The 22,596-nt window shown below is 41.7% G+C and overlaps 1 long non-coding RNA gene across 1 annotated transcript; it reads left to right on the top strand.

Moving 5' to 3' along the window:
* Nucleotides 1-3,894: 3,894 nt before the first annotated feature.
* On the top strand, nucleotides 3,895-14,833 carry LOC123594133. Its single transcript, XR_006710678.1, has 3 exons — nucleotides 3,895-4,259; nucleotides 9,974-9,978; nucleotides 14,824-14,833. It is a non-coding gene; the product is annotated as an uncharacterized LOC123594133 (long non-coding RNA).
* The last annotated feature ends 7,763 nt before the right edge of the window (nucleotides 14,834-22,596 follow it).

Raw genomic sequence — 22,596 nt, 5'->3', positions numbered from 1 at the left:
TAGAGGAGAGTCACTAAGAGCAGTACACAGTCAAGGGAAGAGGAATTGAGTTCCATCTCTTGAGAGGAGGAATATCAAAGAATTTGTGGTTGGATCTTTAAAGCCGCCACAATTTGTCCTCTGGCCACAAATTATTTCTCTTTCTCCCACTTGCAAAATCCATATCAAAGACTTTGTAGACATATCTTTAAAATTACCACCCCAGGGGCACCTGGGTGGCTCAGTCAGTTAAGCGTCTGACTTCCGCTCAGATCATGATCTCATGGTTCCTGGGTTCGCGCCCCGTGTCGGGCTCTGTGCTGACAGCTGGGAGCCTGGAGCCTGCTTCGGATTCTGTCTCCCTCTCTCTCTGCCCTTCCCCTGCTGACACACTGTCTCTCTCTCTCTCTCTCTCTCTCCTAAATAAAATAAGCATTAAAAAAAATTAAAAAAAATTAAATTACCACACCACCTTACACTTCGCAGAAACCGGGATCTTGAGACACGTCCTTGTTCTGAATATTTTTATGGACTCCACTTTACATATACAGGAGCACCTACGCTTCCCAGGTCTTCCACCATCTGGTCCTAATTACATATTTTCCATCACTTGCTTATGAATCCTGCATGTAGTCAAGCCAAATGATTCACCATTTCCTAATCACACCCTACATCTATCATTCTCTGTACCTTTATGAATGCTGTTGCCTTGGCTGGAAGGTACTCCCTTACCTCTTTCTTTTCAAATTCTCTGCAAAAGCCCTAGTCTTACTTTCATACATTACTTCTTTCATAGAGTGTGACAGCTGCCCCCAGATAGAATATATCCACTCTATTTGATTATAAATCCCTAGAAGACAAAAACTGTACCTTGTTTGTTTCTAGATCCCTCAAAACAGGAAGATTTCATTTGCATCCAACAGATGTTCTACAAAGGATGAGTTAAATTATATGAAGATAGCACTTCTGCAACTTAGGCAGAGCAAATACTTTGAGCTGTTTGTGTCCACGTGGTACACTGTCACCATGATAGCATTTTCTTTGTTGCATACAATCTGTCTTTGAAAGACACAATGCCAAAATTGCTCTGTGCTGTGGCACCGCGACAGAATTGGTAGAATTTCCAAATTATATCAACATCTTCAAAGTGATGGGGTTTTGGGGTGCTGGTGGGGTTCGGAGCCAATGGCCAAGAAAGAATTCTTGAAGATGTCTTTGGTGCAAAAAGGTGATTTTATTAAAGCACAAGGACAGGACCCGTGGGCAGAAGGAACTGCACTGGGGTTGTGAAGAGTGACTGATTATATATATACCTTCAGGTTGGGAGGTGGTTAGGGACAGCATAAGTCTCTAAGGAATTTTGGAAGCAAGGTTTCCAGGACCTGGAGGGGCTAGCTGTTGTTAGGAAAACGTCATTTATTACTGTCTAGTAAAACCTCAGTTATGACACCCTTCAGATGTGTATCAGGGGCCATATACTTGGAGTTTAATTGCCAACATATACTTGGTGATTAAAGATAAAGAAGGTTTGGAAAGGAGTTTTTATGTGTTTAAGGAAACTCACAGGATCCTGGCGGGGCGGGGGGGGTCAGGATAATGTTAAGCCAAGATTCTCTTTTGCCCTTGATGCAAAAGAAACCCTTTTGATGAGGTTTTTGGGGTGAGGGGGGGTGTTCGGAGCTGACAGCCAAGAAAGAATTCTTGAAGATGTCTTTGGTGCAAAGGGGTGATTTTTTGTTTTTGTTTTTGTTTTTGATTTAACTTTAGTTTTTATTTTTAAAAATTTACATCCAAATTAGTTAGTATATAATGAAGCAATGATTTCAGTAGATTCCTTAAAGCCCCTTACCCATTTAGCCCATCCCCCCTCCCACACCCCCTCCAGTAACCCTCAGTTCTCCATATTTATGAGTCTCTTCTGTTTTGTCTCCCTCCCTGTTTTTATATTGTTTCCCTTCCCTTATGTTCATCTGTTTTGTCTCTTAAAGTCCTCATATGAGTGAAGTCCTAGGATTTTTGTCTTTCTCTGACTGATAATTTCACTTAGCACAATAGCCTCCAGTTCCATCCATGTAGTTGCAAATGGCAAGATTTCATTCTTTTTGATTGCCAAGTAATACTCCATTGTACATATATATACACCACATCTTCTTTATGCATTCATCCATCGATGGACATTTGGGCTCTTTCCATACTTTGGCTATTGCTGACAGTGCTGCTATAAACATGGGGGTGCATGTGTCCCTTCGAAACAGCACACCTGTATCCCGTGGATAGATGCCTAGTAGTGCAATTGCTGGGTTGTAGGGTAGTTCTATTTAGTTTTTTGAGGAACCTCCATGTTGTTTTCCAGAGTGGCTGCACCAGCTTGCATTCCCACCAACAATGCAAAAGAGATCCTCTTTCTCCGCATCCTTGCCAACATCTATTGTTGCCTGAGTTGTTAACAGGTGTGAGGTGGTATCTCGTTGTGGTTTTGATTTGTATTTCCCTGATGATCAGTGATGTTGAGCATTTTTTCATGTGTCGGTTGACCATCTGGATGTCTTCTTTGGAGAAGTGTCTATTCATGTCTTTTGCTCATTTCTTCACTGGATTATTTGTTTTTTGGGTGTTGAGTTTGATAAGTTCTTTGTAGATTTTGGATACTAACCCTTTATCTGAGATGTCATTTGCAAATATCTTCTCCCATTCTGTTGGTTGCCTTTTAGTTTTGCTGATTGTTTCCTTCGCTGTGCAGAAGCTTTTTATTTTGATGAGGTCCCAGTAGTTCATTTTTGCTTTTGTTTCCCTTGCCTCTGGAGGTAAGAAGTTGCTGCGGCTGAGGTCAAAGAGGTTTTTGCCTACTTTCTCCTCGAGGATTTTGATGGCTTCCTGTCTTACATTGAGGTCTTTCATCCACTTTGAGTTTATTTTTGTGTATGGTATAAGAAAGCGGTCCAGGTTCATTCTTCTGCATGTCGCTGTCCAGTTTTCCCAGCACCACTTGCTGAAGAGACTGTCTTTATTCCTTTGGATATTCTTTCAAGCTTTGTCAAAGATAAGTTGGCCATACGTTTGTGGGTCCAATTCCGGGTTCTCTATTCTATTCCATTGATCTGAGTGTCTGTTCTTGTGCCAGTACCATACTGTCTTGATGATTACAGCTTTGTAGTATAGCTTGAAGTCTGGGATTGTGATGCCTCCTGCTTTGGTTTTCTTTTTCAAGATTGCTTTGGCTATCCGGGGTCTTTTCTGGTTCCATACAAATTTTAGGATTATTTATTCTAGCACTGTGAAGAATGCTGGTGTTACTTTGATAGGGATCGCATTGAATATGTAGATTGCTTTGGGTAGTATTGACATTTTAACAATATTTGTTCTTCCTGTCCAGGAGCATGGAATCTTTTTCTATTTCTTTGTGTCTTAAAAAGGTGATTTTATTAAAGCACGGGGACAGGACCTGTGGGCAGGAAGAGCTGCCCAGGACCCTGAAGAGAGACTGATTGTATACTTGGGGGTCAGGGGAGGTAAAGTCAAGAGGAAGTTTCCAAAGAGATTTTCATATGCTAAAGAAGACTCACAGGATACTGGAGGCCTAGTCAAGGTTGTTTTTCGCTCTAGTAAAGCATTACTATTAAGACAGTGGGCAGTTCCTGGAGAAATGTTTTACTCTGTCTGCCTCAAGTATCTGTCAATGGGATGCAGGTTATAAGAAAATTTAATTCTGCCATTTCCTTCTACCTTTGTTTCCCACATCACTGGGGCTCTAGGAAACAGAGTCCATAGGTTTGTGGAGATTAGACTATGGATACGATTACCTTTTTCTTACAGTTTACAAAGTGATCCCTAAACTCAAGGAGACTCCTGTCCTGCATGACTGTGATCTCTATCAGTCAACCATTTGTTTTCTTTCCTTTCCTTTGTTCTCGGGCAGCCAGGAGTGTCCGAGGAATATCACCTGTATCCCCGCGGTGGTGGTGGTGTAAGCCTGTACTTTGCCCTCAGCTTACCCTGTTACAGCAAATACTTGGCGCCTAAGAAGAGACAAGCGACAAGCACTCTAGGAATCAGAAAAGACTGTTTATTTCGCACCGGTGCGGGCCCAGCGGAGTCACCTCCAAAGGCTGAGCATTTGGCTCAGGTTTTACTGGTCTTTTATACCTATGTGCTTCTGGGTTGGGTGGGACTAGTATAGTCAAGCTTCTGGTTCCTGGCTGCTGGCCAATGCAAGAGGCAAGCAAGATTGCAGAAGCCAAAAGCATGCAAGGGGAATATTTGGCCTTGGACATCTGGCTGGTGTTTACCAGTTTTCTTTCTCAGTCCCACTCTTCCCCATCCAAAGTACCAGCCTTCTGCTGCTGTTTGGAAGGCCAAGGAAAGTTCACTTACCAACATGTTGCTGTGCGTGTGGATCCCACAACATGGGGATTGTGGAGCTGTGCAGCTTGGCTGCCTTTAGCTATGCTATAGGAGGACAGCTCCTGGTTCCTTCCTTCCTTCCTTCCTTCCTTCCTTCCTTCCTTCCTTTCTTTCTTTCTTAAATTCTTTTTTAATATTTATTTGAGAGAGAGAGAGAGAGAGAGAGAGAGAGCGAGCATGAGTGGGGGAGGGGCAGAGAGAGAGAGGGAGACACAGAATCTGAAGCAGCTCCAGGCTCTGAGTTGTCAGCACCGAGCCTCACATGGGCCTTGAACTCATGAACCGCGAGATCATGTCCTGAGCCGAAGTCAGTCTTAACTGACTGAGCCACCCAGGTGCTCAGTCTCTTGTTTAATTTCTGAGCTCTTGTCTCCCTCCCCCTCCTTTCTCCCCTCCTTCCTTCCCTTGCTTCACTCTTTCCTTTCTTCTGTTCTTCCTGCTTTTCTGCCTTTATTTCTTCCTTTCGTTGTCCACATCACTTTCTCATCTGACCTGTCCTTGTTATTTTCTCCCAACACTCTGGGGGTGGGATGGGATTACTGTCCTTGAAATTTAGTCAAATGGAAGTGCTCTCTTTGTTAACAGCTTTATTGAGGCATAATTTACACACCATTAAAGTCACTCATTTTGGGTGTAGAAGTGAATGATTTTTAGTAAATTTACAGAGTTGTGCAATATCACCACAATCCAGTTTTAGAACATTTCCATCACCCCAAGAAGATCTCCTGTGCTAACTGAATTAAAAACAATTTTTGTGCCTTTTTTCTCTTCATAAAAACAATACAAAATCACTTCAGACAATTTAGAAAATATATAAAAGCAGAAAGCAGAAAATAAAGATTATGTTCAGTCCACAACCACAGTAATCATTGCTATTTAATCCCTGTCTCTATTTATGTACTTACTTATTCATATCTTAGAAAAGAAGGTGCTATTTAGGGGATGCTGAGAGGTTGATTAGCTCTGGGGACACAGCAGCTACATATGAATAATTTAAAAATAGCAGGGAAGATCTCTTCTTATCTTACTGATTTTAAAGAACTTCACTGAATTTTTGACTTTTGAACTACCACATTACATATCTGTCTACGTGTGAGGGTGAGAAGCCAATTAAGGCAATGCTTAGGCCAGCGTGTGGTGGGATTGCAATGCAGTTTTACTTTCCCTGTGTGTGTCGGGGCGTGGGGATAGTGAAGGGAGAGGGGGATACAGTGATTATGTCACCGGCTGGACCCCAAGACCTGGCCTTTCTGCCAATTGTTTGTACTCGTTAATCTTTGTCTTACATTTTCCCCCTAAGCTCTTCCAGCTTTCCTCCTGACTCAGGCAAATGAAACCCTAAACCACCCCCAGGTGACTACCTCCTGCAGGCCCAGACCACCCAGACCTTTTGAGCTAAACCCATATTTTGCACTTGTGCAGATGGACTGTGGAATGACCGCTGGAATGACTTACAAGCACCTTTATCTCATAATAATACTAGAATTTCCGCTCAAGGATGAGCCTCAGCCTCATTTCATACCTTCCAACCTATGTAGAGACATGTTTCCTTAAGTACACGTGTGACATTATGTCCGCCTCTACATCTGATGACAAGGCTTCCCTACCTAATATTCATCCTAACCCTAAACAAAAGGAACCCTCTCTCAGAGCCTTGGCTTTGGAAGCCATTCCCTGCCATCTCCTTATTTGCTGCAAAGAAGTTTTCTTTCTGTGACAGCTCCACCTGGTGCAGTTTCTGACTCACCAAGAGTGAACTCGTGTTGATTGGGTTACACTTACAGCGCAGAGGTGTCATGGAAGACCCGAAATGCCGCAGTCGTGAGGTGGGGTGGTGGGAGGCTTGTTAGCAGGAGAAAATTGGAAGAAATTTTGTAAGGAAAACATAAGTTGGCCTTCAAGGGTCTGCTCCCAAACTAAGGGTTCTTGGGGAGTCCCCAAAATTCCTTTGAAATGGGAAAATGGGGAGAAAGTTGAATTTAAACAGGAACTATCTGTGATGATGCAGTAGGGAATTAGCATGTCAAGGGGTTTCTGATTAGCTTAGTTTAGTGCCTTTCCCCAAGTAAGTGTCAAGGAGCTTAGCAGTAAATGAGGACTGTGAGTGACAGTGCCCATGATGAAGTTTGAGGGGTGAGGGTGGGGTTCGGAGCCAACATCCAAGAAAATTCTTGAAGATAGCTTTGGTACGAAAAGGATGATTTTATTAAAGCACAGGGATAGGACCTGTGGGCAGAAGGAACTGCACTGGGGTTGTGACGGGTAACTGGTTATATACTCTCAGGTTGGGAGAGGGACAGGGACAGCGTAAGTCTCTAAGGAATTTTGGAAGCAAGGTTTCCAGGACCTTGAGGGGCTAGATGTTGTTAGGAAAACGTCATTTATTACTGTTTAGTAACACCTCAGTCATGAGACTCTTCAGATGTATATCAGGGGCCATATGCTTGCAGTTTAATTGCCAACATATACTTGGTGATTAAAGATAAAGAAGGTTTGGAAAGGAGTTTTTATGTGTTTAAGGAGACTCACAGGATCGGGGCGGGGGGGGCAGGATAATGTTAAGCCAAGATTCCCTTTTGCTCCTAGCAAAGTGTCATCATCGAGGCAGCTGAGCTCCTAGAGGGAAGTCACTCTGCCTGTTTCAAGGACTCGTCACTGGGCTGTAGGCAGTCAGGGAATTTCATTTTTCATTTGCCTTTGTTTCCCACGTCACCATGGCAAGCACTTAAACCCCCTTCCATCTTGATGAGGGTGATTATTAGGGCTCCAGGAAACGGAGTCTATAGGTTTCTGGACATTAGGCTTTGGGTAAGATTTACCTTTTTCTTGCGGTTTACTAAGTGATCCGTGCACTGAAGGAGACTCCTGTCCTGCAGGACTGTGATCCCTATCAGTCAACCATTTGCTTTCTTTCCTTTCCTCTGTTCTTGGGCAGCCAGGAGTGTCCAAGGAATATCACACATGTCCCACCTGGTGGGGGTGGATATCACACATACCCCACCTGGGAGGGGAGAATATCATACATACCCCACCTGGGTGGGGGGTTGCTTTTAGCCTGTACTTTGCCCTCAGCTTGCCCCATGCTCCCTCATGACTAAGATGTGGAATTGGATGATCAAGATGGGTGTAGGGCTGTGGGGATTCTTTAGTCCTGGCTGGGAAATTGGCAGTTTGTTTTGTGTTAGCAAAGAAGTTGGTTAAATTGTTGTCCATGGCATCTTGGTGATGAGGCACCCACCATAAGGCAAGCAGAGGGCCAAGCATAAGCTAGCACACCCATCCCCAAGGTGGGATATGTGTGATATTCCTTAAGCACTCCTGACTGCCCAAGAACAAAGGAAAGGAAAGAAAACCAATGGTTAAGTGAGAGAGATCACAGTCATGCAGGACATGAGTCTCCATCAGTTTACAAATGTTTTAGTAAATTACAAGAAAAAGGCAATCCTACCAATAGCCTAATCTCCAGAACCCTATAGACTCTGTTTCCTGGAGCCCCAACATCACCCTCCCCTCCATAGTGAAGTGGGGAACTAAGGCAACAAGGGAATGGCAGGTAAAATTAAATTTCTTTCTTTTTTTTTTAAATTTAATTTTTAATTTTTTAAAATTTACATCCAAATTAGTTAGCATATAGTGAAACAATGATTTCAGGAGTAGATTCCTTAATGCCCCTTACCCATTTAGTCCATCTCCCCTCCCACACCCCCTCCAGTAACCCTCAGTTTGTTCTCCATATTTATGAGTCTCTTCTGTTTTGTCTCCCTCCCTGTTTTTATATTATTTTTGTTTCCCTTCCCTTATGTTCGTCTGTTTTGTCTCTTCAAGTCCTCATATGAGTGAAGTCCTAGGATTTTTGTCTTTCTCTGACTGGCTAATTTCACTTAGCATAATAGCCTCCAGTTCCATCCACGTAGTTGCAAATTGCAAGATTTCATTCTTTTTGATTGCCGAGTCATACTCCATTGTATATATATACCCCATCTTCTTTATGCATTCATCCATCGATGGACATTTGGGCTCTTTCCATACTCTGGCTATTGCTGATAGTGCTGCTATAAACATGGGGGTGCATGTGACCCTTCGAAACAGCACACCTGTAATCCTGTGGATAGATGCCTAGTAGTGCAATTGCTGGGTCGTAGAGTAGTTCTATTTTTAGTTTTTTGAGGAACCTCCATGTTGTTTTCCAGAGTGGCTGCACCAGCTTGCATTCCCAAAATTAAATTTCTTTATAACCTGCAGCCCATTGACAAATAAACTTGAGGCAAATACAGAGTATAACCTTTCTCCAGGAATTCCCAACTGTCCTTTGTTAATGCCTTACTAGAGGGAAAACAACTTTAACTTGACAATAGCAAGGTCTCTGGTATCTTTGAGTCCTCTTTAGCATATCAAAGTCCTTCTAGAGGCCTCCCCAACTCCACAATATAATCAGTCACTGTTCACAACCCTAGTACAGTTCTTTCTGCCCATAGGTCCTGCCCCCCTGCTTTAAAAAAATACCTTTGTGCACCAAAGACTTCCTCAAGAATTCTTTCTTGGCCGTTGGCTCCAGACCCCCACAGCCCCCACTCCAAAACCTCATCATTGGGACTTAGACCTTATAGGTACTGAGGCTAAAGCTTTGGGGGAATTGATAAGAAAACCAGTCAGGGTGTTAGAATATGCTGGTGATGTTAGAATATGCTGGTGACGTTCTGTGGCCTCCAATAGTTCTTACAAGAAAGAGAAAAGAATCTCAATTTGGGGCTATTTCAAGACTTTACTAGCTTTCTGCTAGTAATCCACATTTTCTGAGAAGATATCATGACCCATGCAGGATTGGAAAAGGCGAATTCTTTATTAGAGGCTAAAAAATAAGAGAGGCAGGAAACACGGAAGGTAGTGAAATTGAGTCTGGGAAATGCTCCATGTTGCTGCTCCTTCTGGCCACCTTCTGCAGTGTGTTTCCTGCCTGATAAAGATTTAGAACATGCAGCCCGGAGTACCTGTGCCTCCTAATTCTGCTACTGTTTTGCATTTCTCTGAATCAGATGTCAAGATGGACACCATGAAACTGAAGGCTGGAGGCTAGGCAGAGCACTAAGACAGCAATTTTTAGGTTAGGGTCTAAATTCATGGACTGTGACTTGACAGGATCTCTGACTTTGGTTGTTAGCTCAGAAAATTGACCAAATGCATATAAGCAAAAGACTTCTTAAGCTTTTAAGAAGGCTGTGTTGCAAGAGAAACCCTACATCTGGTGGGCAAAGGTTTGTGGTCTCCTATTTAACCGAGAAGGTTATTTTCAGTCTCCCAAACCTGCAACAATGGGAGCCAAGCTGCTAAAAGGTACAGCCCCCTAAGAGGGGATTGATTCTCCCACCAGTGCCCATCTCAGATGCAGATGCACACAAGACAGTGATTAAGGGGGCTTCTGTCAGAGAACAAAACAAGAGGCAGCTGGGTTTCTACAGCAGGGTGTTGTTGATATTCCTCTCAAGTAGGATATACTGCTAATGATCATTGTGTTTTTTTCCTCTTTCCTGTTTTTTCTTCAGATGGGAATTGTTTTTCTAATAGTGTCCTGTTTTCCACTCTCTTCTCCCCCCAGCCTTTGTATACTGGGCCTGTTGGGGTGGTTAAATATTCTATCCATAGATGTCCAGGCAACAAGGAACTGTACACTTGTCTGGGAGATAGCACACAGATATCTTAAGTAGAATAACTTCATGAGAGTTAGTATTGGAGTATATCCTTTTGGGAAGCAGGCAAGTGCAATTTTGGTGGTATACTGAATAGTTGCATAATGTTGGGAAGATACATTTTTATTTATTAATTATTTTTTTAATAATTCTTTTTAACATTATTTATTTTGAGAGACACAGAGACAGCGTGGGTGGAGTGGGCACAGAGAGGGGGAGAGAGAGAATCCCAGGCAGGCTCTGCACTGTCAGCGCAGAGCCCAGTGTGGGGCTGAAACTTACAAACCATGAGATCATGACCTGAGCCAAAACCAAGAGTCAGACACGTAACCGACTGAGCCACCCAGGTGCCCCAGGAGGATGCATTTTAAAAACTATACCTAAAGAAAGGTTTAGGGGGCGCTTGACTGGCTCAATCAGGAAAGCCTATGACTCTTGATCTTGAGGTTGTGAGTTCTAGCCCGAGGTTGGGCACAGAGCCTACTCAAAAAAAAAAAAAAAAAAAAAAAATCAAGAAAGGTTTATAGATGTTTGGAAGTCAAGGCATGGACTGTAGTGAGCCCTGATGCCATTGTTTGACACAACTGTGACTGAAACTAGTTTTCAATTAATGAAACCAATAATTTCTCTTTTTATTATAAATGAGTTTGAGTTGGTTTTATTATCACTTGCAACCAGAAATGTCCTGACTGACGGAAAACATATATATTGAATACATATTGTCTTATAGAGAAGAAAAAATAATTTTTCTTTTACCCTCTAGGTTCTTGGCTGAGACGCCCTGCAATAAAAGACAAATTAACAGGAGAAAAACAAATAAGTTTAATAACCATGTATACCTTGTATACTTGGGAAAGACTCCAGAAAACTGAGTACCTCCTGGAGATGGCCCAGGTCAGCATGTTAAATAAATACCATCTTCATCTAAATACAAAAGAAAACGTTGGGGTTGGGGAGTTAGTTATGAGAGGTTACTGGGTGAAGCACAGTAAACAGGGGTAAGGTTGTGGTGCAGATTTGAGTCCTGCCTTCTCCATTGGTAGGAGTTTCTAGAGATTTAGAGTCATCTCCCCCTTTCCAGTACTGAGGGAGATAGCCCTACAAATGCAGATTTCCCTTATAGATGTAAATGTCTTTTTATAGAAGGATTAACTTCTACTCAGTTTTTGGAGCTTCACCTTCAGTTTTCAAAGTCTGCTGTTTCTTAAAAATAAGCAGACCCAAATGATCCTTATGCCAAAGAGACATATTTAAAAAAATTTTTTTTAATGTTTATTTATTATTGAGAGATGGAGAGAAACAGAGCATGAGCATGGGAGGGGCAGAGAGAAGGGGAGACACAGAATCTGAAGCAGGCTCCAGGTTCTGAGCTGTTGTCAGCAAAGAGCCCCATGGGGGCTCGAACCCACTAATGACGAGGTCATGACATGAGCCAAGGTTGGATGCTTAACTGACTGAGCCACCCAGGTGCCCCCAAAGAGGCATATTTTGAGGTGGCAAATACTCCCCTTCAGCTTCAAAGTCTTGTATGTAGACAATTTACAAGCAAAAATGGTATTAGCAACTAAGAAAGTAGACATTTAAATACATCAACTTATTTTTTCAAAGATAAACTACTTTTTTACAAATTTGTCCTTTGAAGGGAGGGAATATTTTTCCTCATGTTTGCATCCAAGCATCTGATTAAGTTAATTCATGGGTAATATATTTCTCAGATTTTAGTTTATTGCCAAATCCACATGTGGGTTTTAAACATAAGGGGATCAGATAATTTGTTATGGTATTTAAAAAATTGTGTTTCATTACTGGTAAATACATTTGGGGGTTATAATCTAATCTTCATGATCATTTAAAGATCCTTGGCCAAAAAAATTTTACAAATAGTTTCCTAAGCTGTGAAACTTGCCTATGCAATTCACAGATGTCTAAAGGTATTTGAATGATGTATTAATGCTGACAGAAAGATAATTGCTTTCACTCGTAATTAAATTAACATTTTCTGATAATACATTAAATATTACTTCTCTCTTCAGACATTGAAGACTTTGTTCCACACCATAGACCATTTCAAGTGAAATCTAAATGGAAAAATTGAGGTTTCCTAGCCTATTCATTAAAAATCACTATTAATAGTATTATTTTCAAAGAGCTCCTCCAGTAACTTGGTTGTTATTTTCCCCAACTTCCAAAATTTTTATGTTGTTTTCTCCTCTCCTTTACCTCAACTTAAAAAAATGCTTCTTAAAGACAAAAAAAATCCCAGGGGCGCCTGGGTGGCTCAGTCGGTTAAGCGGCCGACTTCGGCTCAGGTCATGATCTCGCCGTCCGTGAGTTCGAGCCCCGCGTCGGGCTCTGTGCTGACAGCTCAGAGCCTGGAGCCTGTTTCAGATTCTGTGTCTCCCTCTCTCTGACCCTCCCCCATTCATGCTTTGTCTCTCTCTGTCTCAAAAATAAATAAACGTTTAAAAAAAAAAATTGAAAAAAAAAATCCCTTCTTGGGGTGGCTGGGTAGCTCAGTCAGTTAAGCATCGGACTCTTGGCTTTGATTCAGATCACAATCTCATGGTTCGTGAGTTCCAGGCTTGTGTCAGGGTCTCTGCTGTCAGCTCAGAGCCTGCTTTGGATCCTCTGTCCCCGCCTCTCTCTCTCTGCCTCTCCCCTGCTTATTCTCTCTCTCTCTCTCACAGAAATAAATTTTAAAAAACATTAAAAAAATCCCTTCTTGATAGTTTTAGTGTAGTTTGGGGAAGAACAAAATTGGATATGTTTTTTATCTGTCATTTTAACTTGGAAGGTCCCACTAGATATTTGTCTGGCCCAGAATGGGTAGACACAAAATGGTAGCTATTATTGTGGGAGGTGGCAGGGGTGGGGTTCTTAGAATCGATAGATATGTTACCTTTATTCCTATATATGAAATAGAGCTTTTCATAAATTTGGATGAGCCTATTCTACCTGGTACATACCAAATGCACATGTTTCAGGGCACCTGGGTGGCTCAGTCGGTTAAGCGTCTGACTTCAGCTCGGGTCATGATCTCACAGCTTGTGAGTTCCAGCCCCGCATCGGGCTCTGTGCTGACAGCTTGGAGCTCGGAGCCTGGAGCCTGCTTCGGTTTCTGTGTCTCCCTCTCTCTCTCTGCCCTTCCCCCGCTCACACTCTGTCTCTCTCTCTCTCAAAAAATAAACATTAAAAAACCATTTTTTTTAAATTAAAAAAAAAAACAAAATGCACATATTTCTTATGCTTTCGTGGATTTTTGTGTTCTTTGTTTCCTCTTAGTTTTGTCAGAAGTATTCAATTTAAATTCATTTTGTGAGAAACACAAGGAAATAACATCTCCTTAAGCATGTTGGTATTTTTGGTGGGGGTCTTTGTGGCCTGAGACTTGGCCCCTACCATTACTTCTGTTTGGTATCAGTAGCTCCCTTAGTTGCATATTTACATATTCTTTCAAATTCCTTTCTTTATACTTTTGTTTTATTGAATTAATTTCATCATTATGGTGATAAAAATATGGGGCTGGTGGAAGCCTCAGCTTTGGTCCACACTAAATCATATCAAATTCTGTAAGCATTTATTGTTAAGCATCTTGCAAATGCAAAGACTGATAGGAGAAATATCAGTATGAACGTGTGATTTCTGACCTATGGTGTCTAAAATTCAGTAGAAATGATAAGATAAAATGCACAGGTTACTAAAATAAGACAGAAGATAGCGTGGGATGCCTGGGGGGCTCAGTCTATTAAACATCTGACTTTGACTCAGGTTATGATCTCACAGTTCATGAGTTCAAGCCCTGTCGGGCTCTGCTGACAGCCCGGAGCCTGGAGCTACTTTGGCTTCTGTGCCTCCCTCTCTCTCTGCTCCTCCCTGGCTTGTGCTCTGTTTCTCTCTCTCTCTCTCTCTCTCTCTCTCTCTCTCTCTCAAAAAATAAATAAACATTAAAAAAAAAAAAAAGAAGATAGCGAAGTACATACCGTTATATAAAGTACTTATTCTGTGAGTCACTCTTTTAAGCACTTTAAAAATAGTTAATCATACAAACTGGTGCAGCCACTCTGGAAAACAGTATGGAGGTTCCTCAAAAAATTAAAAATAGAACTACCCTATGATCCAGCAATTGCACTACTAGGTATTTATCCAAAGAATACAGAAATGCTGATTCGGAGGGCACATGCACCCCAATGTTTATAGCAGCACTATCCACAATAGCCAAAGTATGGAAAGAGCCCAAATGTCCATCAACTGATGAGTGGATAAAGAAGAAGTGGTATATATATTCAATGGAATATTACTCAGTGATGAAAAAGAATGAAATTTTGCCATTTGTAACAATGTGGACGGAACTAGAGCATATTATGCTAAGCAAAATAAGTCAGTCAGAGAAAGACAAATATATGATTTCACTCATGTGGAATTTAAGATACAAAACAGATGAACATAAGGGAAGGGAAGCAAAAATAATAAAAAACATGGAGATAAACCATAAGAGACTCCTAAATACAGAGAACAAACTGAGGGTTGCTGGTGGGGTGTTGGGTGGGGCAAAGGGCTAAAGGGGTGAGAGGCATTAAAGAGGACACTGGTTGGGATGAGCACTGGGTGTTATATGTAAGTGATGCATCACTAAATTCTATTCCTGAAAAAAAAATTTTGATTAAAAAAATAAAATAAAAATAGTTAATCATTAGAACTTTAAGCAATTATTATTACTTTCATTTTCACGTGGAGATACTGAGACACATAGCAGTTAAAGTAACTTGTGTAAGTTACAAAAGTAGTAAGTGTCAGATCTGGGATTTGATCCCAGATAGTCCAATTCTAGAATCAGCATTTCTGTGTTAAGCCAAGTGCTATGTACCTATTAAGTGAGTGATCCTGTGTGTGTATGCATGAGTGTACATGTGTGTATGTGTGTTGTGTGCACATTTGTGCAGGGAGCAGAATGGGATTTAAAGAGGCTGTGGAGGGGCATCTGGCTGGCTTAATCAGTGGAGCCTGAGACTCTTGATATTGGGGTCGTGAGTTCAAGCCCCACCTTGGGGGTAGAGGTTATTAAAAAAAAAAAAAAAGATGTGGCATTTGAACTGTATCTGTTTTCATGTGCTTCTATGTTCAGTTTGCCACATCTTGATCTTTTCTTAACTTTCCAGTTATACTCTGCTTGAAACCCTTCAAAACTCCTGGACCTCTGATTTCTCCCAATAACTACCTCAATCTAATCAGGTCAGAACTTTATGACTTTGGACCAAAGCCTTTGTAAAAGTTCTAGGGCAAAGTAAAAGTACATTATGTTCTTTAGAAAAGGTTATAAGATTTCAGACAGAACAGAATGGGAGTCACTGAGTTTATGACCACACGTTATAGAGCTGGTTTTATGACGGGAATTAGCAGACCAACTCATGACCGTATCCAGTTGATTTCAGTTCTGATTTTTGAGGTCAGCTGAATAAAGATAGGAAGTGTGGATGATGTGTATATGTTTATGTTGGATAATAAGTGAAGCAAGGATCCCTGCTTGGGCCTAAGCTATGACCAGTCCTGTAATTCACATATACTTGAGAAGAGATTATTAATCGTGCATCAAGGGTCGTTAGGAAGGTTTGAGGAGGAATAAGAACAAGAGCTTAGGGATGATTATGAGACAAGACTTCGGGAAGGAAAGTATGGTGTCTGTCTTGGAAATGCTCTCCACAATGGCTCCATGGGCTCATGGTTGAGGTTTGTGGTTGGAGGGGTTGCAGGCAGCAGATTCCAGAGGAGCTTTTCCACAGAGGGTATATGTACCTCAAGAACACAAAAAATGCTGTGTGGTTGCCCATGTGACAAAGTATGACCAAGGTAGGGAAGGGGACATTCTTCTCCCTTCCTGGGGAGCCCAGGGCACCTCAGTGTGTCAACAACCCTGGGGAAGAGATGGTGACCCTCAGTGGGGCAGGGGGCAGTGGTAGGGACCTGATCGAGTGGTTTACAGCATATGGGAGACACATTTGGGAGCTCCTGAAAATAACTTAGAGGGATCTGGAATGCAGGGATAGGAGACAGTGATATGTGGCTCACATTCTGCAGAGTACCCACTAGCTAGTGCAGCCCAGAAAATGGATGATATAGTAACTTATCTTTTACAGACTAGTTCTTGAATGAGTTCTATTGCATGAATTCATTGGAGTTAGATGAATCCAGTACAGTTTTGCCACTGTTCTAAATTCATAGGACAGGCTGTTTTCGTAGTGTGGGTTCCCCTAAGAAGGCCTTGAGACAAAGATTCTATGCAAATAGTTCATTGGTGAATTAGTCCCAAGAAACACTGATGGGAGTGGGGAAGTGAGACAGAGGAGAGAAGCTGCCAGTAAAGGGTGGGTTATTAAGCCAGTTACTACTGTGGGCAACCGGGGACATTCTCACTAGGGAAACCCTGGAAAACAATGTAGAGCGCACATCTCAGAGTTAGCTCTCCTAAGAGGCAAGGGGACTGGGGTATTTATCCACCCACTCTTGTGAGTCATTGGTAGAGGGTTGGTCCCGGGGGATGTCAGTCCCCCAGTACTTCCACCAGAGAAAGCTGCTCTAGCAGCCAGAGCATAGGCAGAAAGTGGCAGGTGCTGGCAGTTGGAAGTCAGATTAGTGTGCATGGAAATTGTAAGTAGGGGGTGTGGGTGGGATGCAAACAGCGCCTACTACTGCTATGGCATGGAAGGTCTTCTAGCTTGTTAGTTGTGCTATTTGACATTGTTTTGGTTGTCTAATGGATTTCTCTGCTGACCCACTGTCTCCTCTGTTCCTGCTTCCATTTGGCATGACTCTTCCTCTTTGTCTTTCCACTTTACTCTGTTCATCACTATTTGGCCTGGGTTTTGGCAGTAGAGAGCTGTGGAAAGTTATTTCTTTTTCTGAGTCTCACTTTTTTAATGTTTAATATAAGAATAATTCTTTTTAGAACTGTTGTGTATATCGAGGAATGATTTAACATACAAAAAAGCACATGTCATAATATGATTGAGAAGGGCAATTTCTCTTTCTATGGCCATACTTGTTTTTTCCCTTGGCAAAGCCAAAATTTGGGGACCTTATCTTTCTGGTACCTTCAAAAGCAGACATATATGGATAAAGGCTGGATTTGTCCTCTAAAAGAAAACTGTGGGTTTTGTTATTTTTCTAATTTTTTATCTGAGTTAATTTGATTGCATTTAAAATTTTGGTATTTAGTGGAATAATGCAAAGCATACTTCACTGATATCTGAGCAAATTGCCTTTGTTTTGTTGTCTTTCATCACTTAGCTTATCCCACAAATAGTTGGGATAGGAAATGGGGACTCAGTTTTATGAAGCCACAGCCATGGCTCTGCCCTGATCTTAGGCCAGTGTCAGAGCTATTTATTGCCTCAGGAGACTGTGGTCTTTTATATTTCTTGCATTTTGTGTCCTGTGGTATCTATGTTGGCTGTTGATTTGATGGATTACTGCCTTTTGCTTTGAATTATTTAGTATGGAAGGAGAGAGAGGGAAAAGGAAAGAGAGTGGGGAGGAGGAAGGAAGGCTGGTCTTGTTGGCTTCTGAGTAAGTGGTAATTATTACAGTGATACTTTCATACATATATTTGTGCTGTACATGATTATAAAGTCCTTTTACAAACATTGAACGTCTAATCCTCATAGCTATTCCATAGAATGAGCAGGAACATAAAGGACCTGTCAATAACAGGTTTGCACTAATCTTTTGGAGGAGGCAACCATGAAGAAAAGGAGACTTAGAAAAAAATAGGATGCATGTATCAAGGCAATGAAGTCACACCTTTTGTTTGCATAGACAAGAAAGAACGTGCCCAGTGGGGTTTACGTGAAGGTCTTTATTGCTTTATAAGTGTGGGTGTGGGGAAGGATGGCGGTACTGAAATTTGAATGGGTTGTGGCCCTAGAATTTCTGAGATGAGTCGTTTTGAGAAAGACCTTTGATCACCATGAGCCTTGATTTCCTTATCTGCAAAATGGAGATAAAAATACTTGTACGATATACCACCACATGAGGTACTTGTAAGAATTTAACAAAATGCATAGAAGAGCACTATGCAAGCTGTAACAACTGTGCTGATATTTCCCTGATGATGGAGATGTGATCCTACAGGGTCAGAGGAGTACAAAACATTAAAACTAAGAGTTGACTTCTTTTTTTTTTTTCTTTTTTTCATTTTATTTAAATCCAAGTTAGTTAACATATAGTGTAATAACGGTTTCACTGTTACAGCAATACTCGGCACACAGAAAGAGACCAGCGACACGCATTCGGAGAATCAGAAAAGACTGTTTATTTCCCACTGGTGCCGGTCCAGCAGAGTCACCTCCAAAGGCTGAGCCTGGGTTCTGGCACTGGCCTTTGTTTATGGCTAGCTTTTGGGTACTTGGAAACTTGCTATCGGCTGTACAGGTGGGTGGGATTGCAGGGGCTCAAGGGAAAAAAGGAGGGGGGCACTATCGGTTGTGTTACATGGGCAGTTGGCTGATGCGAGAGGCAAGCAAGATTACAGAAGCCAAAAGCATGCAAGGTGGGGTATCCTGCCTTGGACATCTGGCTGACCTTCTTTATGTTTTCTTGCTGGCTTCACTTCTCATCAGGAGTAGAACTTAGTGATTCATCACTTACACATCACACCCATTGCTCATTCCAACAAGTGCCCTCCTTAATGCCCATCACCCATTTCCCCCAACCCCCAACCCAACACCCCTCCAGCAATCCTCAGTTTGTTCTCTGTATTTAAGAGTCTCTTATGGTTTGCCTCCAAGAGTTGACTTCTTAAAAGCATTGTTAGAGAAATCCAAAGTTTACTTATTTGGAGGTTTAAGATTTGTCTTGTAGAAAGTTTTTTGGTATTTGTTTATATTTTGTTTGTTTGTTTATTTATTTATTTATTTATTTATTTATTTAGAGAGGGCACAAGTGAGCGAGGGGCAGAGAGAGAGAGAGAGAATCCCAGGAGGGGCAGAGAGAGAAAGAGAGAGAAGCAGAGCTCACCTGAAGTAGGGCTCAAGCTCACCTAATGTGGAGTTTAAATTCAGAACTGTGAGATCATGGCCTGAGTTGAAGTCAGATGCTTAACAACTGAGCCACCCAAGCACCCTGTTGTTTTTAGAAGATGACAACACCAGTTTCTTTGCCCAATACCTTTATTGAAAGTGGAGGGGTAATATTAGAACAGCATTTTGGGGGCACTTTATCCAGATATTTTGGATAAAGTAATGCTTATGCAATATAAAATTGTTATAGATTTTCCAGGTAATGGCAGAAAATTCCACTGTACTGGCTTATTGGAGTTTGAAAGATGTAGGGTCAAATCCCGTATTCAGCTACCTAGTAGTTGTATGACCCAGGATGATCTGTTCTGTTTTTTTTCATTCATCAGAAAAGCTAAACGTTCTCCTAGGGATCATTGTGAGGATCAACTGAGACACTAGGTTAGAAAATTCTCTGAAAACGATAAATGACTCCATAAATATAAGGTGATATAATTATTATCATTACTCATGTTTAAAGAAATGAAACCAATAAGCAAATATTTAATAATACAAGTTAAAGAGAATCAAGCCAGAAATTAATGAGGTATGGTCAATATGGAGACATAGATTGCTCTCTGATGATTTCTTTCCATATGGTTTTAGTATGGAATGCTTACTGGTGATAAATGGGGAACTATGCAGATGTGATGCATGTGCACAGTTCATTTCAAGATTCATAAGTTACCTTGCTGGCAAGCTATGAACTTCTGAGAGCTTAATTTGAACCTGTTCAGTCTATTGCCTGTTTGAAATTTAGTAGATTGTTAATAAGTTTGACTCAGGCTGCAATAACTCTGTAAGAAAGCCATAGGGATAACTGAACTCCAGGTGTCAGAGGGTAGTTATAACTCTGCAGAAGGGGGTCACCTGGGCAGAGCTGGGTGGCTGTTCAGGCCACGTCTCCATAGGATGCCCTTAATGTGGTGAATTTGCCAGAACTCACCTTCTGGGTGTCAGCATTGTAGGATATGAAATCCATGTTTGTCATCTTTTGGAGTAGATTTTTTTTTTTAATTAATTAATTTATTTTGAGAGAGAGAGAGGAAGAGGGGCAGAGAGAGAGGGAGAGAGAGAGAATCCTGAGCAGGCACTCTCTGTGCAGAGCCCAATGTGGGGCTGAAACTCATGAACCACCAGATCACAACCTGAGCTGAAATCAGGAGTCGGACACCTAACCGACTGAGCCACCCAGGCATCCCGATCTTTCTTTTTGAAGTGGACTCACATTATCCCTACTCATCACCTGAAATTTAAAACCTAAATTCCAATTAATTTTCAGTGGGAAATATAGTTACCAAGAGGCCCCAAGCTTTCTAGTTAACATGTGAGAAGCCAAATTACAATGAGAAAATTGCTTGGTGAGCTTAGTATGGAAACAGGCATCATCATTCATTTGATTGGAATGTGAAGTGTTTATCAGTCAAGTTTCCTGGGTGTAGGCAACAAAATTCTCTGTTGACTCACTTCACCAGAAAAGGAATTCATTGAAAGTTCTTGAGTAGCTCCCAGAAATGATAGGCAGCCTGGAGAACCAGGCTCAGAAAACAACGGGAACCAAGAGAGGCTACGAATGGAGAACGTGGTGGGGCATGCTCTAGTCTGTTTAGTGTACCACTGCTGTCCCACGTCTGAGCACGTGATGTTGCTGCCAGCTATGGATTCCCAATGCTGAAACTACTGCAGGTCTTTTGAAAATGTTCACACCACCGTGTATACCTTCTCAACTGTCCCTGCATCTTTGTTGCTCTCCTTCAGGACTCGAAGGCCCAGATAGGAGTATCTGGTTGTTGAATTTAGGTCATGTGCATCTACACAGCTAGCAGTGTGCTGGGAGAGGAAATACATGGTCCCAGACTGTGCTTCTCAAAGTGTAGTCTACAGACTTGGTGCCAGGCTGTGGACTAATTGTTTTTATTTTGTGATGAGGCAAAGAACTTGTGCTAGAATGTAAACCACTTTAGTGCTTTCTCTATTGAGAAAAAGTATCTATGGAAAAAGTGTCAGCTTTATTAAACAGTGTGCTACCAAGTAGAGCAGTACTTCTCTAGACTTCATGGTTGGAGGCCAGGACCTGTCAATCAGAGGGCTACCCACAAAAGGCAGGGTGTTTGGAAGCTGTGTAGTCAAAAAAAAAAAAAAACAGGGGCACCTGGGTGGCGCAGTCGGTTAAGTGTCGGACTTCAGCCAGGTCACGATCTTGCGGTCCGTGAGTTCGAGCCCCGCGTCAGGCTCTGGGCTGATGGCTCAGAGCCTGGAGCCTGTTTCCGATTCTGTGTCTCCCTCTCTCTCTGCCCCTCCCCCGTTCATGCTCTGTCTCTCTCTGTCCCAAAAATAAATAAACGTTGAAAAAAAAAAATTTAAAACAAAAAAACAAAAAAACAAATGTTCACTACAAATGAGATCAGGACTCATTAGGACTACTCTGCCACAGAGACATACGTGCCATCGGGAACAGTGACTTATGTGGATCTGGACACACTCTAAGCTGTCTGGTGCTTGGTTAGGCATGATATTAACTCTGTTGCTGCTGCCTTCTTTTCCACAGGCTGTGTATCTGGCTACCCTCTTGGGAACATTATAGGTACATTCTGTGGTCTGAGAGCATTTCTGTGCCACTAGGTTGAACTATAATGTTTTGATATTATAGATTAATCTGAGCTGCTTACCAGGTACGCCACCTAATGAAAGATTATTTCTGTATCTTTTCCAATTTTATGTAGAGGGTAGGTTAAAATAATTGAAAATTTCTGGTGTGATTACTTGCAATAGCGTGGTTAATATTCTGCATCTGTTAATGGACTCATGCCATAATTATTCATTTTTCCTATGATGAAAAGAACTGGAGATCTTTTAACTTTAGTCATGTTAGTGCAGCCTTCTTCTAAAGAGATTTGCGTTGGTAAAGGAAAGAAATTTTTTCCTGAGGCTATCTGAAGACACATGTGTTTTAGGCATTCATTGGTTCCATTAAAAAGTGATCTTCTTTAGCTTCTATATCCCATAGCTCCAGATTCAGTGGACTTGATTTCACCAGTTTGATCTGTTTTCGTGTTATGAAAATGAAAGTGTAGTAAGTGGCTAGAGGTGAAAGGGAAAGTAAAGGAGAGCGGGGGTGAAGGAGGAAAGCAATAGTGCATGAGAGGAGGTGAGCCGACTGTGCCCCATCATCACACCTGAAGATGGAAAGGGGGCAGGTAGGTCTCCATCTTCACGTGGTGTAAAAATTCTCTGAGGTTTCACATGTATGGGACAAAAATGAATGTGTCAGCAAACATTTCAGTGAATATTGTGCATAGAGCAACGTGGAGTGGGGAGATTGGAGATGTTAAAATATAAACACGTGCGAAACTAAACCAAAATATCCCGTAGGGCAAATGCTCCAGGCTGAGTGGAAACAAGAAGTGTTGAGAGCTCTTAGAGGTTAATAAAGTTACCTTGGAGATATTGAAGGATGGGACGGTATTGTCAAATTCAGGCTCTGA

Source organism: Leopardus geoffroyi, chromosome X (assembly GCF_018350155.1).
Source record: "Leopardus geoffroyi isolate Oge1 chromosome X, O.geoffroyi_Oge1_pat1.0, whole genome shotgun sequence".
Classification (NCBI taxonomy): Eukaryota; Metazoa; Chordata; class Mammalia; order Carnivora; family Felidae; genus Leopardus; species Leopardus geoffroyi.
Note: the sequence above shows the minus strand (reverse complement) of the source record. Positions and strands in the feature narration are given on the sequence as shown.